The sequence below is a fragment of the Trichosurus vulpecula genome, chromosome 2 (genome assembly GCF_011100635.1).
Source record: "Trichosurus vulpecula isolate mTriVul1 chromosome 2, mTriVul1.pri, whole genome shotgun sequence".
Classification (NCBI taxonomy): Eukaryota; Metazoa; Chordata; class Mammalia; order Diprotodontia; family Phalangeridae; genus Trichosurus; species Trichosurus vulpecula.
The window spans coordinates 5,578,271-5,593,408 of NC_050574.1; the positions used below are offsets into that span (position 1 = coordinate 5,578,271).

Sequence of the window (15,138 nt, forward strand, 5' to 3'; positions counted from 1 at the left end):
TGTTGTCAATTTAACCAATTCTATTATTTTGATCACTTACTCAATTCTCTTCTTTGTTCTATGTTCATGAAAAGGAGCTGTGCCTCCTCCTCTTGATCATTGACCTGAGATAGCCATTTGACTCATATTGTTAACAGGTTCTCATCCTGCTAATAAACTAATAAATCTCAGAATTCTGTGCCTGTGTTTACCATCAGCTATGACTCACTGACCCTACTATCAATATTCCTAAGCCACTCCCTGCTTCTAAGAAATGAGAGGTTAGTCTAATTTTTAGGGTTACATCCAGGTCTCATTTGATATGGTGATTGCTTTCCTCTAATGGGAGCTTTCAGAAAGTCATCCTGGGCAGAGGATATTAATCTGTTACCAGGGTCAGAATGTGAGGTTTTCCTCCCACATAGAGCATAGAGGCACCTGGGAACTTGTGAGTCACTGCTGATGAGCACATAAGGGTTAACAGCTGGGAAACATAAACCCAGGAAAGCAGAGGTATATGTCAACCAGAGTGGGGACTTTATAAGTGACATATATGCTGTCAAGACGCAATGGAGCAAGTAAGAGGAAGTAAAGGTGCCCACTAGGAGTAGGATAGTTTTGGTGGCCCTGGTCTCAGGGGAGGCTCGGGGGGAGAGGCAGGTAATGTGAATTTTCTGGACTTTCTTGTGATGCCTATATAGAAGAGTCACCATGTAACCACTGGCAGAGACCATGAGTCCCAAATACACAGCATCAAGAAAGGTCGCAACAAATGAGGCACGAAATCCAGAAGGAAGTTTATGAGAACAGTATCCATGATGCTGTATCTCAGTGATGTTTCTGTTTTGCCTTGGCCCCTTAATTCCCCAAGGAATATAGCTGGAAAAAAACAGGTGAAAAGCCCAACAGAGTAGGCTGGAGGGAAGGAGGTATTCTGGGGCCCTGGCTTTGAGCTCTGCCCAATTGGAGTTGTTGGGGCTGATGGTGATGGCCTGAAAGATATTCAGGATGCAGGTCATGCTGAGGGAAAGGTCCCGAGCTACTTTGTGAAGGTAGAAAATAATTTTTCAGCCAATTTCATTGAGGAAATTCACCAGACCCAAAGCTGCCATTGTCTGAGGGATGCCCTTTAAGAGAAGCACCAAGCAGTTGACCAAGGCCAGCTGAGTTACAGTAGTGTCTATAGGCCTCATCCTATGTCCAATGAGAAACATAAAAATGGAGAGACAAATAAGGAACGAATTTCCTAGAACCCCAATTCCTGTCTGGGAGAAGAAGACAATACTCAAAATTATATCTTTAGCTTTCATGGTAGTAGTTTCTTGGTGAGAAGAACTGTCATCAAATGTAGAGGGGCCTGGAGAAAAGTAAAAGTTGATGTTATTTGTGAGCACTGTCTCCTCAATCCCACCTAGCAGATCCTATGAAAGGTGTTTCCATCTAATCTTTACAGAAACATTCTCACACTTGAATTTAGTCTATAGAGCAGGGAAGTTGGTATTAGTGGTGTGATGCTATTCCTTTAAACTCTTTAAGTAATAGTTCATGAAACAGTCAAATAATTAGCCCAACAAATATTGTCTTGACACAGAATGAGCATTTTAACAACTAATCAATGATATGAGATGAATGGGAAAAAACACCAAGAGACAGTGTTTCTTGATAATTAATAATCAATTTATTAGTTAGGCTAGTTGGCAATCAATAAGCTAATGGCCAGTGGAGATCCTGAAAGTCTCAATAATAATAATAATATTTTAATAACAAGCCTTGGAAGTGAATTCTCTTGACAACTGAAAATCAACATATATTGTGGATGTTTATTGAGGAGGGTGACTGAAAGTCTTCAGCACCTCCTGCTAAGAACCTGGCTTGATTATTAGACTCATCTGCCACCAGCAGTGTGGACAGGGAAGTCCATCTTCATCTAGACCACTCTGGTGGTCTTCTCCTTCATGAGCTGGGTCACCCTAAACTCTAACCAATGGGTTTAATGACAGGGGCTCATTTCCCCAGGGTAAGAACTCTCCCAGACTGTATTCTGTTTATTCTCTAAACAGATGTTAGGTGTCCTAGTTTGGGGTGGTCTCTCCTAAGATTAAAGAGTATATTCCCTGTGGACTAAGAGTTATTTTCCCACCTAAGATAGAAGAGCATATTCCTTGAGGACTAGTGGGTAATCGCAATCAGTTGTGTCCTTCAGACACCGATTTTTAACAAGAACAAGGTTGTAATGAGAATATTAAGGAGAAAAGTCTAGATCTAAGTTTCATAATTAGTTCCTAATATAATAGTAAAATAATTTCTCTTAGACAGATGTGAGACCTACGCTGTTAGGAGTATCACGATCAATTCTCCAAAGTTGGTTTGAAGCCACTTTTCTAAATGTGCATAAAAATTAATATTTATGAATTAAGTAAAAACATTTATTAAGTACCTATTATGGCTCTGGGACTGAACTAAGTGTGGGGATTAAAAGATGTAAGTGAAACTCTACTTTCCCTCCAGGATTCTAATAAACTAAGAAACATGTCCCTATATAAACATACATAGAATAAACTATCACTGTGTGGGCAGCTGGTTTGGCTCAGGGAGGTCCCCTTCAGGTAATCTTACCTATAGAACCACAGTCCTTTGGGCTCCCAGTCTTTAACAATTGCAGAGACAGCTTCGTGTGTGTATATTGGAGTATATTTTCTTTTTTGAAGGAATAGAGACTTCTGTATTCTATGGACTATTTGTATGTCGTTGATGTTCCTCCTACAGCAGCTATCAGAAGACCTGATAAATAGTCAGCAGTCAATAGATGCTAAATGTTTTAAGGATGGATTGAAGGATCAATGAATATTTTATGTGTCTATGAGTTTATGGGTATAGGAAAAGGAAGAAGAGAGAGGGAGAAAGAGATCTACAGCTTTCGCATTTGTGCCCTTTTTACTCACCCAACCATTATTCTAGCTCAATTTTTTTCACAAGATCTTTCACACCAAATACTGAAATTATTTTTTCCTCCAAAATTTTATGTTAATTTCCCCCTCTCCCTCTCCCTTTCATTAAAAAAGGAAACAAAAACTTGTGTAAAATATGGATTGTCAAGCAATACTACATTGTATTGACATTGGCCACATCAAAAAGTGTATTTCATTGTACATTCTGAGGTCATCAGCCCTCTGTGGGGAGGGGATAGTTTTGCAATAACTTTCTAGTACAGCTCTATGCCTCAAGTCTTTAACCCCTCCAATACATCCTCCATCAAACCTGGTTAGTTTGTATCTTAATGAGCTGATCTACCTGTGACATTTTCTTGCTAAAACATCTTCAGTATCTTCTTTTTGCCTTTAGAATAAAATTTAGTCATGTGTCTTTGAGCCTGGCACATGTCTAAACTCAGTCTCTCTCAACTTCATTTTCCACTTTATTTTTTATTATTCCCTTTCCCATAGCATTCTGTTTATATTAAAATGGATTGGTAGGTTTCCTTTGATGTCTTTCCTGTTTCCAACCCTAGGGCAACCTTTTCCTGTTGGTGAGTTATTCTGGAAAATGCCATTTTCAGTTAGGCCCAGGCCAGTTACCCTTCATTATTTTCCTTGTTCTGAATCCCAGTCTCTGCACTTCTCTACCATTCCTAAACCATCTTCTCATTCTGGAAATTCCCTTATCTCCTTTTTCCTCCTCACTCTGGCACTTCACTCTGGCCCTGAAAGTGCCTCTCTCACAGCCTCCATTTTGAGCAAATGGCCTGGGAAGCCATTCTTCATTCCTATTTCAGCTCTGACCTGACTTTCTAAATCTTTTCACCATCCCCATGTTAGTGTCTTCCCCTCCTCCCTCACAATAGTGAAGAAAGTGTTTCAAGACATGAATCTTCTCATAAGGGATTCGTTGGCCTCCTCCCCAAAACTTTAGTATGCTGTCTCATTGTTTTTATTATCACTAATGAAATTGTCTAACTTTTCTATAATTTTGTATTTGGCCTATCACTTCTTTAGGATTAAATTATTTACTCACCAATTAATTTTTATTCCTTTTTTCAATGGCTCTTTATTGAATAGATTTTTATTGACTTGTGATCAGCTAAGGATATCTCTAATATTTCTGCTCTTCTGAATATTTTAATGACTATTTATGGTTCTAATGATGGAAATTTTTTGAAAAAGTTTTGTGAGTAACTTAGAAATGTGGGTATTCATTTTCAATTCCCATAAGAAGTGTGGGTGCTTATTTTCCATTTTTATTCAATAATCATCAGAGGCCAGTAATGTCTGCCTCTTGAATTTCCTCTCAATCTTAATTTTTATCTCTTTCTTTAAACACAGGAACTTGTCCAGTTCTGAAAAGGATGCATTGAGAACTACAATATTTTAGTTTTCTTATTTATCTCTCTCTATAACTGTTTTAGGATCTCCTTCAAGTATATACAGACTCTACAATTTGGAGCCTACAAATTAAACAATTATAATTCATTGTCTGTGGAACTTTTCAGGATAATCGAATATTCTTATTTTCCTGTTTTATTCAAGTCCAAGTCTAGATGTTGCTTTTTTTTGGTCCAGGTACACCATTAGAGTTTTTGCTCATTTCACTTGCGACAGCTTTGCCTGCTTTTTAATGTTTCAAAATAACATATTATGAACACAATATTACAAAGGGAAAAAATACAGGCTTATAACCAAAAATAACTCACCCAGAAAAACTGAATACAATATAATGAAGGAAAATAAGGATTTTCAGTGAAGTAGGGGACTTCCACGCATCCCTGATTTAAATGCAAACACCAATGAAGAGGAATATAAAAGGTAAATTGTAGAGATAAAACATGAGAACTGTATAAGAAAAGTATATTGTTGGCTTCTGCTTTCTAGTTCATTTTTCTTTCTTCTTCCAGTTTTATGCACGAATTTGTCCCGTTCACTTGCATGGTGATGGTCATCAATTATGTATCCCCCCCATATTATTATGTAATACTTTTATCCCCCATGGGCTTTTTACAATAAAAAGGATGGTGAGATAGGAGTACTCTGAGCAGTAGTGCTCTTTGCTTGATCCAACGTCTCTCTGCACTCCCACTCTCCCAGGCCCGAGTCACAGACTCCTTCCTTTTCTTTCTCCCCCTTAAAACTCTTCCTCACAATTCATACTCTGATCTTAAAGTTTGTTTTGTTTATGATACTCTGATTTTAGAGTTTGTTTTGTTTATGACTAACCCTTCTCTGGACCTACCTTTTCTTTATTCTCCCCATCACTTTTCCCAGCTTTTTCCTTTAGTAGGCAGTTTTTGGCCCTACCCATTCTGAGGTAGCTTCAAGGCTCTGTAAATTCAGTGACAGAGCTGTAGGTTGATAACTGGTTCCACAGCCCTTGCCCATATCAGTCGTCTCTAATTAGAGTCCAAGGTAGAACTATGGAGTCAGAGTGAGAGAAATGCTAGTTCCCACATAGCACACACCTGAGGATTGGATTTAAGACCTTATGCTAGAGTCAGAATGAAATACATGCTGGCCTCTCCACCTGAGTGATGAATCCCTGCTCTTACCCCAGAGTAAGAGTGACAGAACTGTTGGCCCACCCTTCTTCCATAGTCCCTACCAAGGTCACTTGCCAGTGGACAGAATTCATGACCTTGGGATAGATAAATAAATTACTGTACTTTCTTTTCAGATTTCCTAATCTTTATTCTGTCTGGATGTCTTAGACATTTGTTGGAATATTTGTGAGGAGAACTGGATTGTACCGCTCTCTCCCACTCCTCTGTCTTTATTGAACTTTATATGAACTTAAGAAAGTTCATTGAGGGGTAGCTAGGTGGCGCAGTGAGTAGAGCACCGGCCCTGGAGTCAGGAGGCCCTGAGTTCAAATCCAGCCTCAGACATTTGACACACTTACTATCTGTGTGACCTTGGGCAAGTCACTTAATCCCAATTGTCTTGCCTTCCCCCTCAAAAAAAAGTCATTGAAAGTTAAGCTCAGATCCCATCTCCTAGCAAAAGACTTTTTCTGTGATCCTACTTTACCCTGCTTCCCCACCCCCTTGTTCTCCTCAGACTCTCTCTTATTCGACTTTGTTTATTCATTCAACAAGCATTAGTTCTAGGATCATCGCTGGCAAAGAACAGAGCTGATAAATTAAGACTCCAAGAATAGAATCACTGGGAAGAGGTTGTGTTCTGGAAACTAAGGGTACAGTTGCTCCAGCATCAAATGCTGAAGAGGGCTATTATAGCTTGTATCTAAGGATCCTTCCATATTTTATGCTACGCAGACCCGATTTCTGTGTTTAAACAAATTGGATTCAACTTTTGAGATATCAGCAGATATACCAAAATAAGGTAGATACAAGATACTGAAATTGGAGTCAGGGAGATGAGCTCAAATCTAGCTTCAGACAGTTACTAACTGTGTGACCCTGGGCAAGTCATTTATACTTTGCCTCAGTTTCTTCAACTGAGCAGAGAGGGAAGGAGGAGGGTCTGAGCTGGGCTCTGAGGAGGGAAAGGAAATTCACTTTTTTGGATACTCTACACAGTCAGGTCCTTCCTTTAGATCCTTCCCTGCTCCTATACTGTAGAAAATTTGTACCAGATTCTGTCTCCCTTTCATCTCTGAGAGAATGCTTCCTTCCTTTGAATAGATGCAGCACATGTCTGAGACTGAGATATAAGAAGATACTCACCAGACTATTCTCAGCTGCTAGTCTGTCAGGCATGGTGGTGACAATCAGTGTGTGAGTGGGCAGGCTGTGTAAAGCCAGGGTCTTAGTTAAAGGGTCTTGATTCCTGGAGAAGATCTGCCCCCTCCCACCTTCTTCCCATAAGGGAACTGTGTTTATCATGTTAATGACATTGACCTTGTCTGCAGACAGAGCCAGGGGACATTCCAGGAGGAGAGGACTTTTAGCCCCAGTGCAAATTACCATCAGCAATTACTGTTAATTAATAAGAACTCCCCAATGGAAACTAATTATGAATAAGGAGAAATGACAAATGAACAGATAGGAACAGCTGGGCAGAAAACTTTCCTATACCCTGAGGGAGGGGCATGAGAATGTCAGACTTGGTCACACAGAGAAGGGGAAGATAGAAGTGAATAAGCCTGAAAAGTGAAGGCTTCTGTGCCTCTATGCTGAACCAGACTTCAGGCACTTAGTTCCGTAATACCTGGAGTACTGGACTTGTAGTCAGAAAGACCTGAGCTCTGATCTTGTCTCAGACATTTACTAGCTATGTGACCCTGGGCAAGATGCTTAACCTATCCCAAACTCAGTTTTCTCACTTGTAAAATTTGTAATGTAGCAGCTTTTCCACTGGATTGTCCTGAGGACTAAAATGTTATACTGAGAGCGAGTGAGACACTCCACAGAGTATAAGTTTTAAATGGAGAATTTATTAGCTGGCGGTCATTCAGGTTCAACCCAAAACAAAATGACCAAGAGTTTGGGGTGGAGAAGTCAAATTTATACAGTAGATCAAGGAGCAGTGGTTAGTTATCTCTTGAAACTTGTATGTATCATTTTAGCAGGCTTGGCAAGCCTCTTCCACCTTTGTGATCATGATACATGAAGAGGAACTTCCTAAACAGACTGCAAGTACAGCATACCATACTGCTGACAAAGTGTCAACTGAATTACAACCCAGGATCTCTCTGTCCAATTTGCCATTTACATCCCACAACATAAGATAAGAATAAGGAATTCAAGAGAATGTCAGCGGCTGAGGCCTTCTCCCTTCAAGGCCATAGGCAGAACAAGGGACGCTCCGGCTGGGTTTGTTGACACAAGACAGAGACGTCTCTCAGCCTGCTCAGGAAAGAAACAGAGATTGCTGAGCATCAGGCCCTTCCCTTGGCCATACTCCACACTCCCAGAACAGTCACAGGGTGGGGGGTGGCGGGGTGAAGGACACCCACTGAACGCCAAACGGCAGGAACTAAGTCTGATTTTCTTATGCAAACTGGGGTTTTTTAGTTAGTGGCTGGGGCAGGGTTTTTCTAGCAATAGCTGGCTGTTCAGGTATCACAAAAAGATATAACAAGTATGGAATACTTTTAAAATACTCAGGCAGTATGAGAACACTAGCTGTTAAAGTCTTTCATTTCTGAGAAAAAGCCACTGACCTCAATCCATTATTTGCTAGCCATAATTCATACATCGATTATTAATTTGCTTGCTTGGGTTCTAGATAATGGACAATGCTCTCGTGCCTTCCCAGTCATCAATGGAGTGAAACAAGGCTGTGTGCCTGCTCCCATGCTTTTTAGCATGATGTTTTCAGCCATGTTGTCAAATGCTTCCAATGAGGACTAACACAACATCAAGGTCAGCTCCTGCACCAATGGAAATTTCTTCGACTTGAAAAGGCTACAAGCCAAGACCAAGGTGGAGGGAGTGTTGGTGCAAAATTTTTTGTTTGCAGATGATTCTGCATTCAATGCAGCCTCTGAAGCTGAGATGCAACAAAATTCATTTCTCTTCTGCTTGTGCTAATTTTGGCCTAACAATCAACACCAAGAAAATGCAGGTAAAGGGTACAAGAGCAAAAGATAGTGTTTGTTGATTGGTTTTTGCTCTTTCCTTATTGAAGGGAACAAAATGGCATCACTATGTTGGGGTCAAGGTACAGTAGGTTTGACTCTGGCCGATCATATCAATCAAAGGCTCTACCACAGGCATGAATAGTCTATATTAGCATTTAAAGAGGAGATATCTCTAAATTTGTGCCCTTCACACTTCTTTTGAGCTGCTGCAATTGTACTTTGCTCATGGAGTACAGCAGCTTTGATGCGGCAATCCATGCTGCGGAGTCCTCTGCTAATGTTTCCCATGTCTCATAACCAATTCCAAAATTTTTCATAGAGACCTTGGGAGTATCCTTGTATCACTTCTTCTAACATCTGTGTGAGTCCTTGCCTTATGTGAGTTCTCCATAAAATAGTCTTTTAAGCAAACATATGTTTGCATCCAAACAATGTGGCCAGCCCAGCCCATCAGAGTTGCCCTCTCTGCAGTAGAGTTTGAATTCTTGGCAGTTCAGCTTGAAAATAGACCCAGTTTCTGGTTCCTTATCTTGCTAGGGGATTTTGAGAATCTTCCTCAGATAATTTAAAAGTAAAGGATTCAGCCCTCATTACTGACAGTATCAAATGCCTTGGTCAGATCAACAAATGTGTGCAGACCCATTTACCGCTCCTGGCATTTCTCCTCAAGTTGTTGAGCAGTGAACACCATATTGACTATTCTTTGGCCCTTTCTGAAACCACACTGACTCTCAGGTGGATAACCATCTTCCTGGGGAAGTGTTAGCCTATTAAGGAGGACTGTGGCAAGAATCTTGCCAGCAATAATTGAGAGACAACCTCTGTGATTGTCACAGAACAACCAATTTCCTTTTCCTGTTTAGAGATGGATAATAGAAGCATATTTAAACTCCTGGGAGATAATCTCATCTTGTCATATCACCCAGAAAATTTCAGCCAGGTTTTGTATAAGCAGTGGACCCCATGCTTTGTAAATCTCAGTTGGAATAGAATTAACATCAGTGCTTTGCCACATGAGAGGAACCTAATGGTATACAAAACCTCTTCTTCAGTCAGACATTTGACTAGGGAGGGATTGACTTAAAGCTGATGTGTATGGTCAGTGGCTTCAACAATGATTGATGATGGTCTGTTGAGAACACCATGGAAATGTTCAGACCATCTCTCTAGGATTATGACCTTATCACTAATCAATGTGGCCCCATCAGCACTGAGTAGTTGAGAAGCACATAGGTCTTTGGCCCATAAATAGCTTTCAGGGCATCATTAAATTGTAAAAAGTAGAAGTATCAGTGTAAAACTAAATTTTATCTGCATTCTTTTTGAGGCAAAATTCTTGCATCTCTGAACATTGCTTGTACTTTATTTTGGATGGAGTTAAATGCTGCCTTCTTAGAGTTAGATGAACTATCTGGCTGCTAAACCCCATGGAGCTCTCGTTTTTTGGTTAGCAGCTTCTGTATTTCCACATCATTTTTTGTCAAAACTATCTTGATGTTTGTGAGGGGCCCCATTGTAAGTAATCCATTATGATTACTAAAACTATTTATTACACTCTATAATTAATCACAATAGAGCCCTCAGTCTTTTTCTTTGGTACCAAATTAACTCCTCTGATTGGGGAAGCCAAGAATATCCCAGTGCTCAAGGATGCAAAACCTAGGCCAGCTTCTCAGTGCTCCCCATAACCATGGTGGCTCCAGAAAAATGAGTATCTAGCTCTGACTTTGGTAAGCTGGTTTTCTCTTGCCAGTTATGTTTTACTAAGGACTGCTTTTTGTATGCAATACCCTCTGAGTTCTCTTGCAACAAGAGCTGTTTATCTTTCAGATGTACCTGAAAGACATGTTGTCTATAAATGTGCATACATTTCATGTACCAATGGTGAGTGCACTCACCTTCAGAAAAGTGTGTGTGCATGCGTGTGTGTGTGCATGTGTGTGTGTGTGTGTGTTTTGACAAAAAGGTGGGATTCATGCCTACCAGGCAAGCAGGCCAGTGTTGGGTGACACAGAAAAATTTTAGGACATTTTTTCTAGCCTCTTCTTCACTCCAGGAGGTGAGTAGCACAGTCCTTAAAAAGGGGCTGCTGAATCCCACTACTACTTCAGTCTGGTATGAAAAGGAACCTATGGCATTGGCTGCCTCTGTGCCCGGTTGTGTGTATCCATACCTGCTGCTTCATCTTCTGCCTATCCCTACATGAATTTGAGGTAGGTAAGAATGGTACCATGATATGGGTAATGTCTTTTGATTCACACATAAATTGGATTTAAGTAAGGCAGAGTTATGTAAAGTCATCAGCCTCACTTGCTTTGCCAGAATCATTGAAGTCTAATGGCAAGACAAAGGTCAAAACAACTAGCAATAGCTCGTGATGCAGTGGGTGACATTGACATCTTTGATATCTTACCAAGCTTTAAGCATTCCACAGTACCTGCTTCAGCCAGCTTCATGGCCACTGGAACAAATTGTTTTCATCTGCCATTTCCATCGGGGTTAGTCTTTACATAATTGGGGTAGACACACTCATAACTCATCAAGGGCTTTGAGACTCCTTGGTTACCCCCAACCAAGATTAGTCCATCTGCCAAAATGGTTTACTCAGGTGTGGCTGCTGTGCATGCTACGGCTTCTTGAAGCCACAGGTGAGATTTGGGTGAATCAGGTGGGCACAAAAGGTGGATGAGCAGTCCTGCAAAAAACTTGGCAACCCCAACACTAGAGGTACTAGTCTTCCCTGAACATCCTACACCCCTAAAAGATACTCCTGACTCCAGGAGTAGGATTTAATTCACTGTGCCACCTAGCATTACGCTAGAATGTAAACTCATTGAGGGTAGAGAATATTTAGATTATTGTCTAGATCCAGCACTTCTCACAGTGCTTCATACATAGTAGGGGCTTAGTAAATTTTTGCTGAATTAAATTGAATTCAAGCCTGGACTGCTCCTTGGGCTAACTCATTCACCAAGGCATCAAGAAAGGGAAGACAGGAGAAATTAACCAGCTCAGTAATGACCTGAGAAAGAACTAAAGGGTGGAGGGCTTGGAGGGCAAAAGTGACTATGAAGAATAGAATAAGTGACAATAAGATGAAAAAACAAGATGGAATGATAAGTTATGATCTAATAAAGGAAATTCAGAGCTAATGAATATGGAAGTGAAAATAACCTAAGGGTAATAACATAATCAAAGGCATGACCATCTCTTTATATCTTGGTGCTTAGTACACTGCCTAGTAGACTTTTAAAATATTTTATTTATTTTATTCTGAACTTAAGAGATAAAAAAGCATTTCTATAACATAGTAGAATAGAAAAAGATGATTGTACATGAAACTGCAAATCTATTATGTACAACTTGACATTCTTTGAGGAACCATGTGAAAACAAAACAAAATAAAACATAATTAAAAAAGAGAGTAAATGGTGTGCTTCAATCTGCATTCAAACTCCATATTTCTTTCTCTGGTTGTGGATGGCATTTTCCATCATAAACCTTTTGGAGTTGTCTTAAATCCTTGCATTGCTGAGAAGAGCTAAGTCTATCAAAGTCAGTTATCACACAATGTGGTTGTTATTGTGGTACAATGTTCTCCTGGTGCTGCTCACTTCACTCAGCATCAGTTCATATAAATCTTTCCAGGTTTTTCTGAAGTCCACCTGCTCATCATTTCTTAGAGCAAAATAGTATTCCATTACATTCATATACCACAACTTGTTCAGCTATTCCTCAATTGATGGGCATCCCCTCAATTTCCAGTTGTTGGTTACTACAAAAAGAGCTACTATAAATGATTGTGTATGTGTGGGTCCTTTCCCCATTTTTATGATCTCTTGGGGATACAGCCTCAGAAGTGGTATTGCTGGGTATGCACATTTTTAGAACCCTTTGGGCATACTTCCAAATGACTCTCCAGAATGGTTGGATCAGTTCACAACTCCACCAACAATGCATTAGTGTTGCAATTTTCCCACATCTTCTCCAGCATTTATAATTTTCCTGTTTTGTCATGTTAGCCAATCTGATAGGTTTGATGTGGTACCTAAGAGTTGTTTTTATTTCCAGTTTTAACTTTTAATGAATTGTTTTCTTCAGTAAGCTTTTGTACCTCCTTTTCCATTTATTCAACTCTACTTTTTAAGGAACTCTTCTCTTCAGTGAGTTTTTGTGCCTCTTTTCCCATGTGGCCAATTCTACTTCTGAAGGAGCTACTTTCTTCAATGTACTTCTTTTTTTCATTTGGCCAATTGTATTTTTAAGGACTTTTTTTTTCTACAATCAATTTTTGTACTTCCTTTTCCAAGCTATTGACTCTCTCTTGCATACCTCTCATTTCTTTTCCCAATTTTTCTTCTACCTTTCTTATTTGACTTTTAAAGTCCTTCTTGAGCTTTTCTAAGAAGGCTTTTGGACTTGAAACCAGTTCATATTCCCTTTTCAGCAGGGAATGTGGGTTTTAGGTTTCAGATGTGGGCATATTGACAATGTTGACTTTTTCTGAATTTATGTTTTGATCTTCTGTGTTGGTAACCAAAAATGGGCTCCTTAGCACTTAGTCAACAAGTGCCCTTGAATAGTTTGGCTCTTTCCCCTGAACTAACTGAATGCTGTTTGTATGTTGGATTGGAGTAAGCTTGTCGGCCCCTTCACCTTGCTTCCCTTGCTTAAGCAGATCGAAAAAAACCTGTGCTTTCCCGGTCAACCTCTTCACCTTGCTTAAGCAGATGGAAAGAACCTATGCTTTCCCCAGTGTACCTTACACCCCCGCAGAAGCCAGATGGTTAAAAGCAGCTACCGTTGGAGCCAGAAGCTGCTACAGCTACAGCTACAGCTGAAGCTGAAGCTGAAGCAGGAGCTGCCAGTAGCAGACCTGACCTATGTGTGGATCGAGGAGTGCTGAACAAGGACTTGAGGCCAGTGGGCAATCTTTTTGCCATAGAGGGGAAACATGTATAGGATTTTGCTTTATACCATCATGCTTCTCTGTGGCCTCCTGGTTACTCTTGTGAGGTGGACTTATTGGGCCTGGAAGCTTTTGATCCAAATATCAGAATGGGGATGCTGGTTTGTGGGTTGTTACTGTGGAGCCTAAATATATGCTTTGATTCTTCTGCCTCCTACTTTGAGAATTTCTTATATCTGGCGGTTCCAAACCTTTCAGACATATTTATGATCCTCTTTGAAATTATAAATTCTGCCCTCATAATACATCTTCCCTGTCCCCACAGAAAGAATCTGTTGTCAGTGTCTGTTTTAGCTTTTTGCTCATGATGTTTGCCTATTTCCTGGCTTTTAAATTTGAGTTCTCTTGCTGGAGTGTGGGGGGCACTATCCCAAGCTTCTTGTTCTGGCGGTCAGGGACCTGGTCACCAGCTTTGTGTGCTGGGGCCTCAGGTGCTGGCAACTGGAGGTTGTAGGGGTCTGGTACCATAGCTGGTGCTTAGCTGGGGTCACAGTGGTGGTGTCTGATGTGCTCAGTCGGGGGGGGGGGGGCAGGGTCCTGCATTTCCCTGGGGCTACACTGAAGCATTCAGGGCTAGGGGTGGAGGTCTGGCCCCTGCAGATTGCCTGTTCATCTGGGCTACACTGAAGCATGGGAGGGTCAGATGCTGGAGGATACCTTCTTGCCAGTGCATCTGGCTGTTCTCTGAACTGAAGTCTGCCAGACTTGGTTATGCCAAGGCATAGGGGGATCCTGGTGTTGTTGCTTACCTGCTCCACCACCCTGGAGCTCAGGATCTCCTGCTGGTTTGCTGAGGTGTGACTTGTCACTGGCTTGCTGGGACATCTCCTGTCCTGTACTACTCCCATTCCACCAGAGAAGAGGGATCTTTGCATTAATCCCCCAAGTCTCCTGGGCTAAAAGAATGCTGAACCCTGTCTTTCTGCTGCCTCTGCTATTCCAGGATTTTTCCTGGAGTAATATTTTCTGGGTTTTTAGAAATCAACAAGAGAGAGTGAGAGTGACTTATTGCTTACTCTACCATCCTGGCTCCTGGAAGTCCTGGACTTTTCATTCATCACACTGGAGAGGTGGACTTGGAGTCGGGAAGAACTGAGTTTAAATCCTGCCTCAGTTACTTACTAACTGTGTGTCCTTGGGCAAGATTCTAAACCTCTCCCAACATCAGTTTCCTCATTTTAAAAATGTAACACCTCTCATTGTGTTGTTCTGAAGACCAAAAGATATATCAAGTGTGAAACACTTTTAAAATATTCCAATACCATATAAATACTAGCTATTAAGCTTTTAAGAGGCCACTGTATACTCTCAGGTCCAAATACCTCCCTCTTCATGGTCCATTTCATATCTGATTCCTATAGGCAAATAGACTAAGATCTTGGCAACTGGCCCCATCACTTCTTAGCAAAAGTTGGCAGGGTGAAATGGAAGTAGTGTCAGAGTTTATATTATTGAGCTCAAAGAACATTATAGATGGTGACTGCAGACATGAAATTAAAAGATGCTTGCTCCTTGGAAGGAAAATTATCACAAATTTGGACAGCATAGTAAAAAGCAGAGATATGACCTTGCTTAAAAAGATCCATATGGTCAATGTCATGTTTTTTTCTAGTAAGAAATGTATGGCTGTAGGAATTGGATTACAAGAAAAGCTGAGC

At 40.7% G+C, this 15,138-nt stretch overlaps 1 pseudogene; it reads right to left on the minus strand.

Annotated features, from left to right (window-relative positions):
• Positions 1 to 266: 266 nt before the first annotated feature.
• On the minus strand, positions 267 to 1,289 carry LOC118835719 (annotated as a pseudogene).
• Between the last annotated feature and the right edge of the window lie 13,849 nt (positions 1,290 to 15,138).